Here is a 19,217-nt window from a genome sequence, read left to right as displayed (position 1 = left end):
TGAGGAAACATCTTTCTCAGCATTCTCTCCTTTTAAAGCTAAAAAATTTTGTTGTGCAGTTGGATTGTAAAGACTTACAGAGACATTAATTTGTATTAGAAACGGGCCATTCAAGGCAGTTTTTGTTGCAAAAATGACCTTTGGAAAATAACTGTACTATAATTGAGTGGAACTGTTTGTAAGAGATGGAAGAACTATGTTTTGATGTTTCCGCTACCTATGATGGAGGTAGTGGAAACAATCCAGAGCCAGATGTCTACTTGATAATTGGTCTCAATAACAACTACTGGAAATACTCAGGAGGAATGTCTGTCCTCTTGCAGGCCTCTGGAGACCCTACTGTCACTTCCTATCCTTGCTAATGTCCCAGCCACCATGGCAAGTCCCTTATAATCCCTCCACACGATTTCCCTCTACCGGTAGAAGACAATACTGAATAATATTCCAGTAGCTAAAGTAGTTGTGTTAGTTCAGCAAAAATACGTTATAAAAAAAGCTGACCAACTCTTCCTTTTAGGAGGGTGCTTGCAGAGTGTCCTTATCCCCTCCTTGCAGACAGGGTGCCTGTTCAGCTTGAAAATCTGGCCAGCACTTATTCACCTGTTAAGCAGGTGATTATTTGAAAATGAAATGCCAGTAGGATTGTGGAAGTACAAGGATAAATTCAGCAATCTTTACAAGTCATTAGTCTTCACGGATCGTGAGTTTTGGACCCAACAGGAATCTTATCTCATGATGCAATGGTACAAATTTGAAAGATGAAGTAGAATGAGCGAAAGTAAGAGGACAAAAAGAAGGCACTTCCGTTATCAGAGGCACGGGGAATGGTCTGACTGCTGGGTCAGTCATACTAATAACCCCTTGCTGTTGCCAGATGTAATATCTAGTGCCATCTCAGACTCAAAGACTGAAATGCATTAAATTGAAAGGAGTCACTTGGCTTGCATGAGCGTAATTTGAAGGGTTATGGTATACATGATGTCAGATTGAAATGTCCCTTAAGCTTGCTTAGATCATACGTAAAGATTGGGTATTGTAATAAATGTAACTGAAAAAAATCAAAGTCCATTGCATCTTTAACACTTAAAAATTTCAGTTTGTGATTGACAGGTTTGCAAGTGCCAGTGATGTTAAGAACTCAAGTAATATCTTTCATCACGTCTTTAAATTACACTCATGGATAAACCACATTTATAAAACTGATGAGTTAAATTATCAATTAATAGATTGCCATCATACAAAACCTACAGTATTTGGATGTTAAATGTACTATAGCAGAAGGCTGTCACAGCACTAATGAGGGGTAACTGATTGAAACCATTTTGTAGGTCTTGGTTAACATCTTTCCCTTCATATCTGTTTCAAGGCTAGACATCACTGGTATACTGACTACTCCTTTGCCCAAAGTCCACAGATCTCTGCATTGTGTAATAAGTGGTAGAGATAACATTTAAAGATTCGTTCATTAAGCTTTCTTCCTACAAGGGATACAGGCAATTTTTACTCTCCCAGGAGAGTTTGGTGATGATATTCTTTTCAATCTGTGATAAGGTAGGGTTAAACTGTTTTCCTCACTGCTGCTTTTCAGAATGTATCTACTTGAAGAGCACAGTAATAGCTAAAGGGTTATATTACTCAGACTAGGATGCAGGGCCACAGACATATCCATCATTCTTAAGCCAAAGGCTGAGAGACACAAGAATTAGCCTCATATTTTCCAGGGGTTGCAGGAAAGAAATCATGCTCAAGGTTTTTGTCTTTTAATTTTGCAGTGAAATTGCTTATGAAGCTTCAGCCAAAGCCTGTAAGTATGGACACTTGAAATTGCATGTAATTTAATTTTAAATGGGATGCAATTCATACCAGCAGATCCTGACCGTTAACAACTAGTGAAATGAGCTCTACATCTTAATATGTGGCAGGGAGGGGCAGGCAGGGAATGGGGTAAAAATTTACACTGTGACAAACAGTCAATAGGACTTGATGTTCACAGCTTGGTGAAACCATCAAGAGAGATGCACAGCACAGAACAGTTTACCTATGACACTATTTGCTTTGGTCTTCCCACAAAGAATAGAGGGATTTTATTTTTTTTTTTAAGCAAAAAAGCACATTTTAGTTGGATTTAAGAATAAGAATGAATGTCAGTTACTGATTTTAACAAAATATGTAAAAGAATATAGACTCCAGACAAAGAGTAATTTCTTCATGTCTTGTTATCACAAACAGTTGTAGAGTTCAGGCAATGCACCAAACCTAAATGGCAACATGTAGCAGCAATCTTCCCATTGGACAAGGTGAAAGCTATTGATTTGTCTGTCTATGAGTTTCCATTCTTCCTGTGAATATGGTGGAAATCAATCAAGTCTGTATAGAGCTCCCCATGTTCTGCACAAAACCAAGATGTGAGATGATCTCACCAGATGTACAAAATGGAACACTTTGTAAAATGAGAATGAATAAAATTTAAGAAGTATAAGGATACTTTTCATTTTATAGATTTGGAAAAAAATATGAACGTTGTACATTTTAGCACCAAGTAGGGAGATTAGATCAGTTTAGCAAATTAATTTTCTCTTTTTGTAACAAAAAGAGCATAAACCCTGCTGAGAGTGTTCGAGAGCTGACGTGATGGATCACAGTGCAGTAGCTCTATTATGATTATATTATGCAAATGTTTTTATACAATCTTTTAAAATGTGTATGACAAACACTTTTTTGATGATTCACTGTACATAAAGACAGATTCTTTACTTTATGAAACCCCAGTGACTTCTGCAAAGATATGTGGGTCTATTAGGTAAATAAATACATCTATTACAAAAAAAAAATTACTATTTGTAAAAATGTAAGAAAAGGAGATCAAAAAAACCAAAGCAGGTATTATTGAACACTAACAGTAGAGTTCATACCAGCACTCATTCTTATGTTTGCATAAATAAATACAAAACTAGTAGTACATAAAGCAGAAATGGGATCGGCCTCATACAAATCTCCGGAATTATATTCGTTTAGGATTGAAAAGTGGCTAAACACAATCTCATGATCAGCAAAGCACTTTTGAAAAATGAATAAGGTAACTCAATTCAGAACTCATTTGTCTCTCCCAGACCTGAGTATCCACTGTTGAGAAAAGAATAGTTAAACACATTAGCATGTTTGGGGAGACCTTACTGAGAAATAAAGTTGTATCAGTCCTGATTTGTATTATTATTTTTTCTTCTCCATCAGCTAAATTTGAGTATATCATGTGTAGTCTCAAAACTCAGAGCACCTTTAACTTATTAGAGACAAAAATCTGGAAGATAAATCCACAATTTCCTTGGTAAAAATCAAGGAAGAAGAATGCTTGACTACTGAACACAGCTGATCAAAAGTTCCTCAAAATTTGAGGAAATGTTGAAGATCAAAGTACCAAAATTGAATGAAATATACTAAAGAAAATATACTGAAGGAAAAATACTAAAACATCTATGCAGTCATACAAGGAACTGAATGGAACAGAGAACATTAGTGCAATAACCTTGAGAGATCTCAGAGCAGTGATGGGCAGTGGCTCTTGCAAGGACCTACACAAACACAAGTATCAGATTTTTCACTTGCTCCCTGAACCCAAGCTACCTTGACTTCAGTCCTTTCAGTTTTGAAAGTATTAGTGCTTTTTAAGGCCAACTAGAATCTGACATTGCTCAATTCCGAGACATTTAGGAATCCATACCTGAACTGCAAGGGTGGAAAGAATGTCATCATTAGTTAATGCATTTTAAAATTAGACAAGTGCTGGCTAATGTTAAAAGAACTGAATTTAGTGATGCTTGTTTGAACTTCTGAGTGTAGCAGGGGAAGAAAAACAAAGAGACATCCTTTTCTCCCAATATCTGCGCTTATTCACAATAGAGCTGGTAATGAATTTTCTGTCACTATCAACCTGAAATAGGTTTAAGCAGCTGAAGGGCTCCATATTCCATTACCAAGTCTTCCAGTTCCTTCTGAAAAGCAATCTGCCATGTACTAAATTGAAAATACTTTCTGATTTGCTGAGACATCAAAACTTCACAATTCCGAAAAGTTCTTAGAGTGACAGCTGTGATAAGCTGTTTGCTGCAGTGATACATTGCGGTAGAGAGGAGAGTGAGAAACAGGGAAAACAAGACAAAAAGAAGGTCATCAAGCCAGGAGCTAAAGGAATATTGAGAATACGAATGACCTGCTTTTAAGACTTAGTTTACTGACACCAACTATGACAGCAAATATTTAACAAGACATACGCATAATGCAACTGGCGAGCCCTCCTATGCCCAAGCAGTGTATGCATAGGAGCATGTTGCCCTAAGCCGTCACGTATAATTTCAGCTGAAAACTATGATTTTCTAACCATTTGCTGAAGGAAACAAATATATCTAAATTGCTGGATCTAAGATATGCATTCAAAAGTCTCTACTGTTGTTTTCATAATCAGAGGTGGATATTTTAGAAAGTAAATACATAAATAAATATAAAATTGATGCACCTACTTGTATTTCTAAGACCTGTCATTGAAGCACAATAATACGAGACAGGATGTACAATAGTACTGGACAGGATGGATTCTCAGTAGCAGAAAACAATCATCGTGGGGCCTGGAAATGGCAACATATACAAACCCAAATTAGTGTTTGTTTACATCTGAGTCACTTAGGCACATCCTACCATCTATTGTCTTCTTCCTTTCTTCTTTGAAACCATGCCATTTTCCTGTTGAAAATCTTTTTGCTTCTTCAAAGTAGGCTGTAGCCATTTATGCACCCATTTCACAGATCAAATAGGTCTTTCAGACCCAGTGAATACCCTTTAACACCCACTTGCCAGGCTCTGTGACTACTTAAAAATCAAGTACTGAAGAGACAGAGAAATTATACAATTTGCATGAAGTATTGTCACACAGTGAGTCTGTGCCACAGAGAGAGGTTTCACCCTCAAGTATGAGTATGATCACCCACACCTTCTTGCTCTTACATAAAACACATTAAGCACACTCCATACTGAGTCTGAACTTTTTTGAACTAAATCAGGAGTTTGCAGGATCTTTCTCTGGCTAAGCCCTACCCTAGACACAGAACAGGAAAACAATTCTTGAAGGGGATTTGGAGGTCATCTGATCACATGAAGACATTTAATGGCATAGGGTTTGTTTTGGGTTTCGTTTTGGTATTTGTTGTTGTTTTTTTCCCCCTTGATCAGGAATAATTAAAGTAATGGAATTAGTTTTAGGATTTTGCAGAAACACAGCAAAAGGAAACCATACAAACAGAATCAGAGAAGGCTATTTAAGACCTAAGAGGAAAACATCTGCTTTGAAATGTGGGAGGCTTGATTAGCTAGTGGACAATCAAACTGAGCAAAGTGGGTTCTATATGAAGGGCAGAAGTAGTCAGAGCACGGCCATTTAATGAGATGTGTAAAAAGTAAGGAATAAGTTTCAAGGAGTTAGAGGCAGCATTTTGTGCAGGTGCTTTAAAATCCCCAGGGATGAGATCAGGATTAGTCATATATCTTTAGGCTGTATATTGGTGTATATCCCCTAGCTTCTTTCTTTTCTCCTTTTCTTCCTTTTACCACTCCTTCAGATTAGTAAGGAACTTGGGTTTCTACCCTTCTTTATTAGAATAAGGAACCCTAAAAATGTAATACATTGTGTTTATATTCAGTAGAGAGAAACACGTCTGGAAGAGTGAGAATAAAAATCACTTCAATAATTAATGGGAAGGGACTTACATGAAAAGACAACCTTTGTCCCAGCTATGACCTTGATATTAATAACATATGGCTAAACTTCAATTTCTGCAATATTCTTGACATACAAGAATAACTCCACTGTCCCAGCAAGGTGGCGTGACAGTAATTGCGGCCACTGGAATCACCGTCTTCAGTCTGAGATTGAGCTGCTTAGTATTTTCCAGGACCCAAGCTAGCTGCCCCTCGTGGATCCTGCACTCTCCACCCTTCACTAGTAGCTCACTCATGAACAGTGGATCCATGATCCTTGCTGTTTTTCCTGTATTTGGGACCACAATGTCAGGAAAGAAATAAAAGGAAGTATTCCTGTCTGCATAAAGAGTACTATATATATACTCTATACTGGTTTTATATAGAGCTTTGTAAACAAGTACTTTTCTCCATAGATAACAAAAGCAAGATGCTTTTCTGCATTCTTACCACAAAGAATACCTTTTTCTATCCCTTTATTTGCAGGTTGTATTTTCCCAACCTTTCTTTAAAAAAAAAAAAAATTTCTTCCCAAAGGAAGTAAACATGTTCAAAGAGTCTTCAATATTTTAATAAAATATTATACTGTATAAATAACTGTCTCTTACAGTGTAAACTAGGCGTAATTTCCTGTTTTCATTCGGCTTTATAAAATCAAGAAATGGGCACACATTCTTATAAAAGTGCCTCTGGAGGGAGACACAGTCCTAAAAGTAGGTTTTTCCTGACATAAAAATAGAATTAGTGTGTTCTCAAAAGTCTGAGGATATCTACTTTGAAACATGCATCAAAATATACGAAATAGTCTAGTCTAGTGAGATGTGGTTGAGTCTGAGTCCTGCAGAATTCCTTTAACCCTTCCTTTACCTTACACTTCATAAAACAATTTTGCTGCATTGAGTTATTTAAATACTGCATTTAAAATAAGAATAATAATAAAAAACCCTACTTATTTTCTGAGTTCAACACTAATGATAACCAATATTATTAACGAGAGTTACTGAAAATCATAAATCTTTTTTCTTCTTGAGATTGCTAAGGTATTCTTTAAGTTCATATGAATATTAAATCACTCAGGGTTAATCATCTGCATTTTGATGTTAATACACTACCCCTAAGCTACAAGAGCTTTAAACACTGTATTACAAAATTTCATGCTATAAAAAAGACATGGACATTAAAAACGTATCAACCCTACAGCTGATTTAATGCATCACACAGAATCTTACTGCAGGTTGAGAATTACAATAAACCGTAGCTAGGAAAAAATCCAGGAGGAAAATCTAGAAATTGTGTTTTACAGTATGAAGTTTTGCTGCTAAATGCTGGATCTTACTCTGCTTTCATTAAAATCAATAAAAATTATTTCCTACATATCTAGACATACAGGATAGTTCTACTACCTTACATGCAATCAAACAATTCAACAACTCCCCCCCTTCCCCCTTCCCCTTCATGCTCCTTAAGAAAAACAATTTTTTACAATATTTATCTACTGTAGAATTGGTGCAATAAGCCCATACCTCATAGTCCCTCTTTACTCTTCCTTTTTTTTTTTTTTAAGAAGATGGAATTTTTTGATAAAGTAGAATCTGGAACAAGTGAGAGATATTGCAGAATACAATCAGAGAACATATTGGTACTCTATTTGAGCACTACTTTGTTCTACAGAGTGCCAGTAGTCATTATTTTATTTTATCTAATTATTTTACTCACCAAATATTTAATGAACCATTTTCTCTTAGAAGCTCCGTGTTACAAACTATAGTGCTAGGTGAATGATTCCTCTAATCTCTTTTCTTACACTCTAAAGAAATCAGACATAGTCCATACACAGGCCCATCCTGTGAATTCATGGTCATATTTTGAAATACTGTGCCTTCAGTAGAAATCCCAGCTAACGACACTTCTGCCTTCCACCATTCTTTACTGCTATAAATCTCAGCAAAATGCACTTTCGCTGTCAATTTCTAGGTTGACACTAGGCACTTAACATAAAGTTGCTTTTTTTTTTCCTTTTTAAATTATTTTTGGGGACAAAGAAGAGGTTAAGGTTTTTTACACTTTTTAAAATCAGGAAGGTTCCACAAGGCTATATTGTAGATAATAAAAATGCTGCACCACCATCTCAACACAACTCAGTCAAGCTCTTCATTCATGTACACATGCTGTATGTGTAACACATTGCCTGAGGAATATGCAAGATTAGAGACTGATGGATTTTCTATTCCCATCAATAAAATACTTACTGAAACCGCAATAATTACAATACAGATAAGCACAAAGAGACATCTAGGGAACAAAAGGAACAGGCAAGGAATTGGCTGGACAGTCGCACTCAAAGAGTTGTGGTCAACAGCTCGATGTCCAAGTGGCAGTCAGTGATGAATGGCATTCCTCAGGGGTCAGTACTGGGGCCAGTGTTGTTTAACATCTTTGTCAGCGACATGGACAGTGGGATTGAGTGCACCCTCAGCAAGTCTGCTGACGACACCAAGCTGTGTGGTGTGGCCAACACACTAGAGGAAAGAATGCTATCCAAAGGGACCTTGACAGGCTTGAGAGGTGGGCCTGTGAGAACCTTATGAAGTTCAACAAGGCCAAGTGCAAGGTCCTACACATGGGTTGGGACAATCTCAAGCACCAGTACAGGCTGGGTGGAGAATGGATTGAGAGCAGTCCTGAGGAGAAAGACTTGCGGGTTGTCTAACCAGGTCTAACTAGATCAGGTTGCTCAGAAAATTTCTTGAATTTCCATCCTACGAGGCAGTCAGGACTAGACTGAACAAGTCCTTTAGCAACCTCGGGTCTCTTAAACCTGCTTTGAGCTGGGGTTTGGACTAGAGATGTCTGAAAGTTTTTTTAACTCAAATTACTCTATGATTCTGCTGTATAGTTTTTGAGATTGTGAGACCAGACCCCCACACAGTGTTCAATATGGAAACAAAACATCAACTCAGATGGAGAGACAATTATATTTTCTAACTTGCCTCTAGTTATTTTCTAATAATTTCTTTCATTAGATTTGTGGTTTTGGATGATGAGATCTGAGCTGCAGTTTTTGTGAGATTGTCTATCACAGCCAATTTTTTTCAGAGAATTGTTTAGAGTTTTCCTAGTATAATTAGAACATTTTTTACCTATACCATGAATCTCTATAATGACAATTTCATAATTTTCCTAATTTATTAGGTACATTATGTCCTGTTTTTCCTCATCAGTAGAAAGCATATATTGACTGAAAGAGGAACAGAGGGAGATAAAGTATAGACAGACAACATTTCCTCTTTAAAGACAGCCTGAAAAGGAACGGTTTACGGACTGACTTCTTGTCTCTGAAAGAACCTATGTACTAACGTTTTCATGTATGTAGTAAATTATCTCGGTTTGAGACTGAACTCCTCCCTTTCCCACTCAAACAATCAATTCTCTATATGCGAATAATTCCTGTGTAATTTGGCCAATTTGATACCACTAATTGCATTGAAACACAGTAATAAAGAGAATAGCAAAACAGAGTTGAATTGTCATGCAACAGAGAAGCATAAAGATGTTTCCAAGAAATTTCTCTTGTGGTGGATTCACTTTACCTGACTGCCAAATGCCCATCCAGTTGCTTTCTTACACCACCTCCTCAAAAGAACAATGGAGGAAAATAAGATGAACAAAATTTGTGGATTGAGACAGACTTGACTTGCGGGTTATGGTCAGTCCATAACAGCTCCTCTCTGCAGCTCCTCCCTCCTCACACTTTTCCCCTGCTCCAGTGTGAGTCCTTCACATGGGCTGCAGTCCTTCAGGATAAACCTGCTCCTGTGTGAGGTCTCCATGGGCTGCAGCTTCCTTCAGGGAACCTCCCCCTGCTCCAGCATGGGGTCATCTGCAGACTGTAGTGTTGGTATCTGCACCATCATGGTTGTCTCTGCAGGCTGCAGGGAAATACCTGCTCCACCACGATCTTCTCCAGGGGCTACAGAGGAATGCCTACTCAGGCTCCCGGATTACCTACTCCGCCTCCTCCTTCCCTCACCTTGGTGCTCACAGGGCTGTTTCTCACACTTTTTTCCTCACCCCTCATTGCTGGGCAGCATTTTGCCCTTCCTTGCACAGCTTTCCCCAAGGTGCCACCATTGTGGCTGCGGAAAAGTCAGTATGTTCCTTACCTAGAAAGATGTAATGTTCCCATTATAAGCAATAAAGACAAAGCATTCCTGATAACTCAGTTCATTCACACAGAAAGGAAAGTGTTCTTATCCAATGTACTCAAATTTGTGCTTTTATACAGAAGTGCCCTAGACAACGAGATGAAAAAAACTCAGGTGAGCAGTTAGTGGAACAAATACACGACTCAAAATAGGACTCCCATCCCATTAGTCTGCTCCTTTTTGTCAAAGGATTAAACTTTCCCAACCTCTGACTGTGGCTGAGGCACACTGGGCGCAGAATCCACAGCAAGGTACATCAGCGTGTGGCTCCCACAGTGGCCGTTGGGCTGCCCACATTCAAAGAAAGACATGGCAGCACATGCCAGCTGGAAATTCCTGGAAACTACTGTAACTTACCCTTTTCAAAGAGCCTGAGGAACAGGGACTGTGAGAAGTGCCACGGTTCTCTAGGCCAAACTGGTCATTGAAGCGACCATTTTTCTCACCCTAGAGGTGATGCTGATGTCCCATAGTATCCATACACCACGAGGAAATTTTCCTACAAGGTATTAGTTCCCAGTCAGTGTTCAGAGAGGTCATGATCACAAGAGCAAGTCAGTGCAAGAAATAACTACGTAGTTGTGTTTAATACACAGCACTGGGTTTCTTTTGAGAGGGATTCATATCATGAATTCCACTTCCAAAATGAAGGAATTATGAAGGAAAAACAGAAATTATGTGGGCATTTTTAGGCAACTCTACAATAAGCGTTGCATGATTCTGCAAAAGGGCTGCAAATTCTTCACTGCCGTGCTTTGTAATGCAGGAGTAAAAAGCTAATATTTTATGTAATATTTCACTATGTGTTCTTTGCAAAAACGAAATGGGTTCATAATGTGCAAAGTTCATCTCAAAAAAAAAGGTAGATCTAAGATCAAAGGGACTGATTCCTCACTATCTGTGTATAAATATTTAATCTGTTTATAGTAGAAGGGGAAAAAAGAATAAATCATTTCAAACCCCAGGATTAATGCATCACCAGTGGTCTGCACAAGCTCAGAGTAAGAAAATTAGAAAGCAAAGAGCAGCACAAAATCAGATCTATTCAGAGAAAAAAGAAAAGAAAACAAAACCAAAAAACTCATACACCAAAAAAAACACAACAAAAAACAAACCACAAAAAAAAAACAACCAATCAAAGAAAAAAACCCAGAAAAACAGGGAAGTTGAATTCTGATGTTGTTTACAGCTTTATACTAGTAAATTTAGTCCAAATTACCTGGTATCCTGCTTAGAAAGTAAAGACATTGCCTCCAAATGCTCTATTTTTTTCAACTACAGTTAGCACACAAGTCCCCTGGTATCAGAAGTCCAGCATTGGTAATACGTAGGAGGAGGTTCAGAGATAGAACCTGCCACAGAGAATGATGTGCTTTTTCCCATTTCGAGGGGTTTTCCAAGCAAAGATAACAGGTTCAGTCTCTGAATAATATTATTTTTCAAGAAAGTCACATTCATGAGAGGAAGAAGTAAGCAAATGAGAGCTACAATCCACCATCAAATATCCTAGGGAAATTTTTCTAGTGCCACCACCTATCAGCACACCTGTGGCAGAGCAGCACCCTTGAATCTGTAATGTGGGGCACACACCATGTCAAGCAAATTTTGCTCAAAACCAGGCCTAGAGTCTTATTGACAAAATAAGAGTCTTATTGACTTGGCTAAGAGTCTTATTGACAAAAATTTGTCCATAAGTTTTCACAAAGGTAAATGTACTAAATTAGGCTCTCACAGATTGACTTGCATTGATTTCATATGATCTTCCACTAATATGGATAAATGAGAGACAATTAACTGTGTGATGGAGCCAGAAGATTAAAATCAGCCAAGAAAGAAGGCTAGCATAGTCATACTTGTACTAACCAGCATGGCTTCAGTTTGTTAAATGGTAGGATACCTTCCTGCACATTTGCTCCAGATAAAGGTGTTTTGGAGAAGGCCCAATGTACATTCATCAGTTGTTGAATAGTCACGTGAGGCTATGCAGATATACAATTGACTGCGGTAGAGAAGCATTTGTAGCAGAGTTACTGTGCTCTGATCTGTGACACACACCCCCAACCCCGACACACACCTCCCTCCCCCCATTGCAACCTTCACAGTATAACATCTAAGGCTTTTTGTTACATGGAATTATTTAGAAAGAATATTAGAGGCCTTATTTAGAAAATTATTTTAATGTGCTGGAGATTACATAAGTACATATCTCATATTAAATCCATATCCTAATCACAGTGTAGTCCAAATATATATATGGGAAGAGAGGAAGGAGAGCAAACAGGGGAAGGTAGGAATGAAATATACAACAATCACAGCAATGCAATAGCTGTGCAAATAGCTGTGCAGGAAATACAATTTCCTACTCTAAAGCTCTGCTTTTTAGGCTAAAAGTATTTCACCAGCAAAACACAGCTCTGAGAAATTCAGCAAATTTTAAGAATCAGTGTTAATTTTTTTATTCCTTTAATCATCCCTGTAAATACTTACTATTGCAAGTGTCACACTGAACCTTCTCGCTCTCATATAGTCCAACATTTATTGTGTCTATACACATTACCAAATATGCCCACAATGACTTCTGAAGTTATTTTATTGTTTCTAAATCTTTATTTGCATTTCTTATTCAGTATATGAAATCCACCTTTTCTCTTCCTACTCTGACCTTATCCTATCCCCAAATATATCAGCTGACAGATGAAATCCTCATACACGTTCCCTGTGCAGGAACAGCAGCCTGGCAGTTATTGTGAGAGGAATTCAATATCTACAGAGAATGAAGATTTCAAAAGGATGAATGAGAATTTGTACCTCAAATTGCATTTTCTATTAAATACTGAATTCCCTAAAAATAGACTGACCTTGAATATGATGACCTCTGGTTTTCGTGTGCATGTATTTTAGTGCATGAAGATTACTTCTTACCTTCTGTCCCCACCTCCTGCCTCACTCCTCACTCATCTACATCCCACACATTGCATCCTTTAATCAAGTTTTCCATCTCACATTTCTTGACCTTTCCTGCATCCTATTGCACATTTCTACTCATTCCGCTTTCAGATAAAACGCATTCTGTCTTATACCTATCTTATGCCTTAAACCGTGGAGCATTAGCCACCCTACTCCTGCTAATTTTCTGAATGTGTTGTGGAGGAGGTGCTAGAATCATTGCCTATCACTGGTGAAGGCCTTGTCTGCTGGCTTTCCTGAGCATGAATCATCATCTCCCAGATCATCTTTTCCTGACTCTTTCAGCAAAGTGTGATTTTTTTTTTAACTATGAAGGAAATGGGGGACCTGACTACCCAGGATATGGAGAAGGCTGAGGTTCTCAATGACTTCTTTGTCTCAGTCTTCACTGGCAAGAGCTCCAGATCCACAGCCCAATTCACAGAAGGCAAAGGCAGGGACTGGGAGAATGAAGAACCGCCCACTGTAGGAGAAGATCAGGTTCGAGACCATCTAAAGAACCTGAAGGTGGACAAGTCCATGGGACCTGATGAGGTGCATCTGTGGGTCCTGAGGGAACTGGCAGATGAAGTTGCTAAGCCACTATCCATCGTATTTCAGAAGTCGTGGCAATCTGGTGAAGTTCCCACTGACTGGAAAAGGGGAAACATAGCCCCCATTTTTAAAAAGGGAAAAAAAGAAGACCCAGGGAATTGCAGGCCAGTCATTCTCACCTCTGTGCCTGGCAAGATCATCAAGCAGATCCTCCTGGCGACTATGCTAAGGCACATAGAAAATAAGGAGGTGACAGGTGACAGCCAACATGGCTTCACTAAGGGCAAATCCTGCCTGACTAATTTGCTTATTATCCTGCCTGACTAACCTTCTATGATGAGATTACAGCACTGATGGATAGGGGAAGAGCAACTGACATCGTCTACCTGGACTTATCCAAAGCATTTGATACTGTCCCACACGACATCCTTGTCTCTAAACTGGAAAAATGGTTTTGATGGGTGGACCACTCGGTGGATAAGGAATTGGCTGGATGATCACACTCAAAGAGTTGTGGTCAACAGTTCAATGTCCACGTGGAGGCCAGTGACAAGTGGTGTTCTTCTGGGGCTAGTACTGGGGCCAGCGCTATTTAACATCTTTGTTGGTGACATGGACAGTGGGATCGAGTGCATTCTCTGCAAGTTTGCTGACGACACCAAGTTGTGTGGTGTTGTGAACATGCTGGAGGGAAGGGATGCCATCCAGAGGGACCTTGACAGGCTTGAGAGGTGGGCCTGTGAGAACCTCATGAAGTTCAACAAGGCCAAGTGCAAGAACCTGCATGTAGGTCGGGCCAATCCCAAGTACAAGTACAGGCTGGGCGGAGAATGGATTGAGAGCAGCCCTGAGGAAAAGGACTTGGGAGTGCTGGTGGATGAGACGCTCAACATGAGTCAGCAATGTGCACTGGCAGCCCAGAAAGTCAACCGTATCCGGGGTTGCATCAAAAGAAGCGTGGCCAGCAGGTCGAGGGAGGTGATTCTGCCCCTATACTCTGCTCTTGTGAGTCTCCACCTAGAATACTGTGTTCAGCTCTGGAGTCCCCAACACAAGAAGGACATCGAGCTGCTGGAGCAGGTCCAGAGGAGGGCCATGGAGATGATCAGAGGACTGGAACACCTCTGCTATGAAGACAGGCTGAGAGAGTTGGGGCTGTTTAGCCTGGAGAAGAGAAGGCTCCAGGGTGATCTTCTAGCAGCTTTCCAGTACTTAAAGGGGGCCTACAGGAAAGCTGGAGAGGGACTTTTTACAAGGACATGTAGTGATAGGACAAGGGGAAATGGCTTTAAACTGAAAGAGGGCAGATTTAGATTAGATATAAGGAAGAAATTTTTCACTCAGAGGGTGGTGAGGTACTGGAACAGGTTGTCCAGAGAAGTTGTAGATGACCCATCCCTGGAAGAGTTCAAGGCCAGGTTGGATGAGGCTTTGGGCAACCTGGTGTTGTGGAGGATTTCCCTGCCCTGGCAGGGGGTTGGAACTAGACCATCTTTGAGGTCCCTTCCAACCCTAACCATTCTATGATTCTATGATTCTATGAAAAGGAGTCATATGTCCTATGGCCATTTGGTAAAAGAACCTGCTCGGTTGTTCTGCTTCTCTCATTAATCATTTCATAATAGAACTTCAGTAGGAGGAATGAAGGAGTCTCATCTCAGATTGTTATTCTCTTGAATAGTGTTTTGAACTAGGAGATGGGAGACCAGCATGACAGGAAGCGTCGTATTTGGTAAATACTAGCTACTTAGTACAGTCAGATGCCTCCAGTTATCAGTACTATATATGACCCAAACCTGGCAGATTCAGAACACTGCTAAAGACCAAAGTTACTTAAATGGACACAGCCTTTAGCAATTCCCATGACAGGAATCAGCATAATTGTCTTTTCGCTTTAGACCAAGCATGCATGGTTGGGTGCCTACATGGCATGAATCTGTTGTGCATAGATCATGTCTTGCAGTGGCAGAGTTCTCAGAAAAAGCATGCTCTAATCTCTCAGCCTAAAAGGGGTGATACCACATGCTTCATAGGATATATAAGTTGCCTGGCTTTTGGTGAACGGTAAGAACAGACTGTTCTACTCAGGCAAAGTATCAGAGGGTCGCTCGCTCTCTCTGAAGGGAAGCTCACTGGTGTGATTTAGAAACCTCTGGGTACAGAGAGCAGCTGAGCTGCTTCAGATTCCAAATTTTAAGTTCAAGTTAAACAGCAGCAGAGAGTGATGTCCATTCATGAAACCGCATCCTTTAAGAGCTTAGGGCTTGCTGGAAGAGTTTCAGTGCCTCTGAAAACAGTTTTCTAATAATTTTATCCTCCTTCTTTTCTATCGGACAGATTTATTGGAGTGCAGTGAGGAGTTAAGCTTTCTTAATCACAAATGTAGGCCTTAACTTTCAGTTGACTGGGCAAAGAGCTTGGCCTCACTAGAAAGCTGTGGATCTATACCAGCTCAAGCTGTAGCTGGCAGCTCTAACATTTACAGGCTTAAAGGTTTTGTAGAAACTGCATTTGTCTCTGCAGATCTGTGTCTATTGAGATTGATAATAATGAGAATGTTTAGGGTTATTACAATCTCTAAATAATATATCAGCTCTGGCTAACAAATAGCTTCACTATAGTCTAACAGCTATTTGTAACTTAACTGAAATAAATTAGGAGGTAGCTTATTCATGCACTCAAAAAAAAAGCAGTTAAGATGAGAAAGATGAATGGAATTTATGATTTACCTATTTTGTTGAGGGATAAACAGATACATCATCACAGCTAATGTGTCTGTTACTAATTAAACACTATGTTTGCAGTGATAATTTCTCATGTAATCTTACATTTGGGTGGCTCATACTAGACTAGGGAGGCTTTCAAATCTGTGAGCTAATTTTTGCTTTCCTCTCTTTTCTCCTCCTTTGTGTTTATGATTCCTATCATCATCATTACCATTAACTGTTTCCCATGTAGCACTATTTTGTACAGTACAAGGACTTATTTTTAAAAAGCACTTTCTTACATAATGCTCTATCCCACATTACTCTACATAGTAATTTCGCTCAACAATACCAAAAGCTACACAGCATGAAGGAAGGAAAATAGTGAATTAAGGCGTTTTCTGGGTCTGACAGAATCAGTAGAAGCCAGAGGAGGCCAGAGGGAAGAAAAAAAAAAAGGTAAAGATACATTAAGAAGAAAATACATACTTTCAGATGCATTGCTGCATAGTCTATCACAAAAAAAAAATAGTGAATGTGGGAGTAGGTCTTTAACAAGTGTAGTATCTAATTGACATCAGATGAGTTATGACAAATTACACTAGCTGACAATTTGCTCCTCCTAAATTTCCATAATTTACACTATCTCCTGTACCAAAAAGCTTTCAGTTTTGTTTATTCAAAGGTTGATCTGAAGGTCTGTAGTATCAAGAGACACTGAACTGGAGATTAGCAGTCCTAATCAGTATGGAGTGGTTTCTTAAATAACATCAGTCCTACTCAGACTCTGTATTTTCTTGAGAGACAATGTCAAGAGTATAAAAGCAAGAAAAGGATTAGGGAAAAATCTTCTGGGAAAAGGGGAATGCTATTGAACTCTCAAAGAAACATCACGGAGAGAAGAAAGCTGACAGTTCCAGGAAATTTTCCAATCATTGATTTTTTTGATAGTGTTCGAAGACAAATGGATTTTGTCTAGGCCTGATTGTATGTCAGTTCAGCCTATGGAACAAATTAGAACTTACAGAGGACTGATGCAAAACATGTGAAAATTACTGGGGTTGTTTCTATTGATTTCAATTGGCTTGGATCAACTTCTAAAAGCTCAGTGACACTTCCCAACTGGCAAGGAAATGGTGCATTACCCTTCACCATCCACAGTTTATCTCCCTGTTTAGCTTTCTCTTTTTACTTTTATTTTGTGGTAAAAGATATTTGGTGTTGACAGGCAGACCACAAAACTCTCATTACGCTGGAGAGTTGGGAGAGAGGAAATTGCTCTACACAACTCTGCCATTCAATCTATTTAGTGACACATATAACAGCTTTGCTAACATCCTTGTTGGGTAGAAACTTCACTGCATAAGTCTGTAAAGGGAGTATTGTAATGTCTGAAATTGTATTAAAACAGTTCTCAAGAACCTTGTTCAGTTCTCATATTACAAGGCTTTTAAATTTAAATTTTTAAAATTTTTATTTTTTTTTAATTTAAATTTTTACATCTCATTTTAAATTGGCTATTTGCAGATAATACTAACACCTAAAAGATGAATCTGGATCTAGTTCAACCTGTTCTTATCTGCATACCTTTTCAATAGATAGGGCTGCGCTGCATGACATAACAGTAAATAACATTTGTCTAAAAGCACTGTTTGCTGTAAGAAGTCATCAACTAGGAGAAATATTTACACATTGATAGGAAAGAAAGGGAAGTAATAGTAAGTGTAGCGGACTAAAAAATAAAAAAAATCGATACCTGTAACCTAGGGGGGCGGAACGGAATCAGTCTTCAGACCTCCGAATATCCTGTTTAGGGAGAATAGAGACAGACAGCAGAGAAGCCGATTTTGCAGCTCCGATATAAACATAGTTAGAGAAGGTCAGAAAGAAAGGAAACACTGAGAAAGTAATCTTTAGAGGGAATTGACCTGAGAAGCCTACCAGTGATGGATTATTGCTAGTAGTCAATAAGGATGGGCAGCAATTCCTTTACCTTATTTGGAATTCAGGTTAAGCTGGAGGAAATAATTCCCTTTTGTTTTCCCGAAGAAGGAATACAACTGTTACAGGACATCGTTTCACAATGGATGGTTTCCTTTAGCAAGAAGCCAGCTTGTGATAAAATCAACCAGCCAACCTTACTTTCCCTTCAGAAAAAGACTCACATCTTTGTCTACTCTTCTATATCTGTATTTTACACAATAAAAATGATATACCAAGTCTTACAGAATATTTGTGCAGGAAGCTTAAAGCTAAGGCAATGGCAGTCCAGTAGTATAAGTAACTTTCTTTAACCTCAACTTTTTGGTTTGTAAATAGTTTTCTCCAGTAAAAAATGAATGGAGGACATCAAATCTCTTTGGAGCAATGGCGAGCCTGAGATTCAAAATAACAGCCGTGGGACGGCGGGCTGTCGGAAAAAAACATGAATATATCATCTCCTGAGAAATACAGTAACCTCAGCCTGCCAAGATTCTGTCTTCTTTTCTGGCCCTTAGAGCCCTTTGATTTTTATTTTTGTATTTATTTAGCTCTCCCATGCCTCCCTTTCAAACATTTATTTTGAAAAACTTTCTGATTCTGTGAGTTTTCCAAGTGCTAACAACTTTGTCTTATATTATAATGGAAGTACTACCCGAGCACTGAACTCCAGCAGTCTGAAGGGTGACTAGGATAAATATGGAACCTAATGGTGGATAACCTGACTTTGATGCAGTTTCATCAATCAGACAGAGATAAACTACTTTCTCCTCTTGCAGTAACCCTTTTTAAGAAAAATGTATTGATTTTTTTTCATCAGATAGACATATTAACTAGGAAGACACACAATGCATTCTTCTGTCTGCATGGGCCATTTTGAGCAGCGATTGATTTTTTGGCTCTACGGGAAAATAGTCACTACTGAGTGATAAACTCAAAAAAAATGTGTGCTTCCTCTTGCACTGCTGCCAGAGGCACAGAATTAACATTCACAAAACTTAATTTATGAAAGATAACAAAAGGAATAATCTTTTTTCTGCCTCAGTAAAACTTCCAATTTATGACCACAGGAACTCATGGT

Source organism: Tauraco erythrolophus, chromosome 1 (assembly GCF_009769465.1).
Source record: "Tauraco erythrolophus isolate bTauEry1 chromosome 1, bTauEry1.pri, whole genome shotgun sequence".
Lineage (NCBI taxonomy): Eukaryota > Metazoa > Chordata > Aves > Musophagiformes > Musophagidae > Tauraco > Tauraco erythrolophus.
The sequence above is the reverse complement of the archived record's forward strand: the minus strand, read 5'-3'. Positions refer to the sequence as shown.